The sequence below is a fragment of the Macaca nemestrina genome, chromosome 9 (genome assembly GCF_043159975.1).
Source record: "Macaca nemestrina isolate mMacNem1 chromosome 9, mMacNem.hap1, whole genome shotgun sequence".
Lineage (NCBI taxonomy): Eukaryota > Metazoa > Chordata > Mammalia > Primates > Cercopithecidae > Macaca > Macaca nemestrina.
In genome coordinates this window covers 140,029,410-140,033,258 of record NC_092133.1, presented here as the reverse complement: position 1 = coordinate 140,033,258, position 3,849 = coordinate 140,029,410, and the positions used below count along the sequence as shown (strand labels likewise).

Here is a 3,849-nt window from a genome sequence, read left to right as displayed (position 1 = left end):
GAGGCAGGAGCGCTTGAGCCCAGGAGACAGTTTGCAGTGAGCTGAGATCTCACCACTGCACTCCAGCCTGGGCAACAGAGTAAGACCCTGTCTCAAAAACAACAAAAATAAAACAGAAACAGAAAAGAGAAAGAAAGGAGTTTCATATATAACAGTTTGGTGTTAGTGTCTCCATTTTCATAACTTTTATGTGAATTAATCATTTTCCACACAATTACTCTGTGAAGAAGTTCATGTACTATAACTCCCATTTTACGAAAGAAGAGACATTGAATTAAACTTAAAAGTGTCCTATGGTTAATCACTTTCTTCAGGATGAAGACCACAGCCAAATATCCTATCTTTTTGTTCAATGCTTTAACTTTATTCAATGGTCATAGTTTATGAAAGGAAAGAGATGAAAATATCTTACCAAGTGGATGAGGATGATGTTTAAGGAAATGTAATAGACCATCACTGAAATACAAAACTCTTTCTGTCAGTATCTTTATTCTCTAAACACTGGCTAATATTGCAGAGCCTGGAGGCAAGTTTATGTCTTTCTTTTAAAGATGCTTATCAAAGTATAAAGCATTATTTGAAATCAATTGAAAGGAGATTTTTTTTTCTGAAGACAGTGTCTGGCTAGTCTTGAAAAAGAGACAAGACATTTTCTGAGAATCCCACTGGGAAAGACAGAATCTTTATAGAGGCAGAAAAATAAAGGTCTGTAGACAACCAGAGCTGACATGAATGGAACAGTTTAGAAAAGACACGCAGCGTCCAGACGGGAGGCCACGTTCCTGGAAAACTAGACTATCAAACAGCTGGCAGGTGGAAAATAAACCCTTAGGCATCTCGTGCCTGTACCAGAGAGTCTGTCAGGGAGGGTGGTGCCCTGAGATGTCGTGGGCACAGGTGCTATCAAATATTTTGAAGTAGCCGGGTGTGGTGGCTCACACCTGTAATCCCAGCACTTTGGGAGGCTGAGGTGGAAGGATTGCTTGAGCCTAGGAGTTTGAGACCAGCCTGGGCAACATAGTGTGACCTTGTCTCTACAAAACAATTTAAAAGCTAGCCAGGCACGGTGGCATCCACCCATAGTCCCAGCCACTTGGGAGGCTGAGGCTGGAGGATTGCTTGAGCCCTGGAGGTTGAGGTTGCAGTGAGCTGCAATTGCACCACCGAACTCCAGCCATGGCAACACAGCAAGACCATGTCTCAGAAAAAAAAAAGAAAAGAAAAGAGAAAGAAAAAGAAAAAAAAGAAAAACCAACCAAACGACGATATTCCAGAGTTTACCTAAAGTGCTCCCAAGGCTCCCTGACTCAGACCAACACCAGTTCGGAAGGCCTCCAGCTTGTCCTGAACTGCTCCAGTAATCCTTCATTCAGAGCTGGGGATTACAAGGATTCTTCTGAGCAGCTGTTACGCCCCAAGGATGCTGCCAGGGCTGTCCTGTAGCCTCTGAATGGGAGTAATAGTGACACCCCAAGACCTGAAGAGAGGCCGCCCCGGTGGGGTTCCACTTGGTCACCACATGTGGTATAGTCTGGGACACATTATTTCTTTAAAGCCATGTGAACTCCAGCTGCCAACCTGCAGGGAGGATGATGCAACTATCTACTTCATGGATTATTCTGAGGACAAAAGGAGCCAACCCGCGTACAATGCACGACTCTCCACCCAGGACTAAGAAGGGTTCACTGTAGTGGCTTCTGTTTTTGATGCTGTATCAGTAAGTCATCAGTTTAATGCAACGAGGTAAGTATTACATCACCCTCAGTCCAGGGAAAACTAAGTGTCATCCACAGATGTACATCTGCAGGAGGGTAGCAGGGGAGAATGGGGCCAGCTGGATCCCTGGTAGTTTCTGAGATCCAAAGACGGTTTCTAGAGTAGCTCTTGAGGACATCCAGCCATCATACCGTAGGAACTCATAGGAAAGACTTTGAGAAGGATTAAATGCATCTGTGTTTGAATTCTGTGTATCCCTCCTCCCCAGCAACACCTGATCCCTCTGTCTGAGATTCCTGAGAAGGAACCCGGGCGGTTGTTTCTTGGTTTGGGGCAGAGGAAGAAGTGTTACATATGGTGTCGAGATGCTGGCACTGGCTCTCACCCTTCCTCTGTACAACTGTCCTTCATGTGATAGGACCACACTTGTCATCATCATATCTTCATCCCAGGGCCAGTCTCCACCTCACCCAGAGGCGGTTAATAAATGCTCCTTTAATAGATGTCAAACAAGTTTTCATTATCTGTAAGAACCATTCCTAAAACTAGGTCTTATTGTCTCCCTGACTGTGGTCAAAAAAATGGTTAGAATTATAGATAGCTATTCACGAAACATTGACATCTCTATGGTGAAATTATCATCTGCTCTATTTTATATTAGGTTGCCAATTTCTGCAGACTAGATTATAATCTTGTGCAGGGAAGCCATCGGGTTTATTCATCTTTGTTTCAGTAAATGTGCATATCACACAGCTCTTTTTCATTTGCACCCTCAGGAAACATTCTTGCTATTGGATTAAATTTAAAATTAAAAAGATTAGGTAAAAATTTAAAAATTACTAAAAAGTATCATGATTTGTAGTCTTTGAAGAAAATGAAGATCAAAAGCTTAAGAGACCTCAATGAAGCTGTACAGAATCACAAAACAATTAGCATATTTAGTCAACAGTTTTCAGCAATAGGTACTAAATTGGTTGAATTAATGATGTCATTTAGTATTAAACACATTTTAACTTTTTTATTCTAATTAATAAAACTTTGAGCTAAATCTGTCTTAAATATCTGTTATATTGAACTGAAAATTGCCCATGATATGGACATAAAATGTCTTACATATATTCCTCTTATAAATGTTTTGTATACTTAAGAAAATTGTATTCTATACATATATAATTGAATCTTTGTGAGTTATTCTAGCATCAGTCATACATCTGTAAAACTGATTTTTAAACTCGTTCAAATTAATAATTTCCAATTGTTTTTTAAATCTCTAAAAAATGTATTAAGTCTGCTGAGAAGTGTTAATAGCTATGTAAATAGACTGACCTGTTGAGTAATATTAAACCATTTGTTTAAGTGTTTCCTCTATGAGGGATTTGAAAACTACACCAACTTAACTGGGACTTCCTTCTCAGAAGAACAAAATTTAAATAAACAATTCCCTCCTGCTTCCTCCAGTACAGAAAATACATACAGGTTTTTTACAACACCAAACTACTTTCTGAATTTTCAAGTCATTTTTTTGAGATTGTTTAGTTGTTGAATTGTGATTTTTAGTTAAAAATAAACTAGTCACTTCATTAGTTAGCTGCTTGTCAAAGGCAGGCAGAAGCTTCCAGCAGGAGCCTATTTTACAGAGGATGACAATCAGCAAAAGCAAGTTTACAAATTACAGGCTGAGGACAATGGGGCAGAGATAAGCTACTCCATTAAAAGCAGGAAAACACAGAGGCTCCACTCTGCTTGCTTCTCAGGACTTCCCCATGGAAGTTCCTGCTTGGCAGCTGACTATTTCCCTCGAAGCATGGATGCTGTTGCCAACAACGCAGCAGTGGCTGGACTTGCTACTGATACTCTCTCAGAGCATCCTGGTTGGTTCAGTGTATATGGCGGACCCCATACATCTTTAAAAGTTATGGGACTCAAGGGTGTTTAAATCCGTGCCACAGAATTCCACCATGCCAGCTACTCTCTCATCAATACATGTCAACAACAGCATGGTGCTGCCTTTTCTGTCCCCAATTTGTACAGATTACAGTGTGGCCTCAGTCTTTTTCTTGTATTCCTGCTCTGCCTAAATACTTTCTGGAAAACTCATACTTATTTTTAAAGGTATTTATGTTCATATGCGTT

At 40.3% G+C, this 3,849-nt stretch overlaps 1 long non-coding RNA gene across 1 annotated transcript; it reads left to right on the top strand.

The window, feature by feature from the left end:
- Positions 1 to 1,455: 1,455 nt before the first annotated feature.
- Positions 1,456 to 2,219, top strand: LOC112428207 (uncharacterized). Its single transcript, XR_003020156.2, has 2 exons — positions 1,456 to 1,743; positions 1,985 to 2,219. It is a non-coding gene; the product is annotated as an uncharacterized lncRNA (long non-coding RNA).
- The last annotated feature ends 1,630 nt before the right edge of the window (positions 2,220 to 3,849 follow it).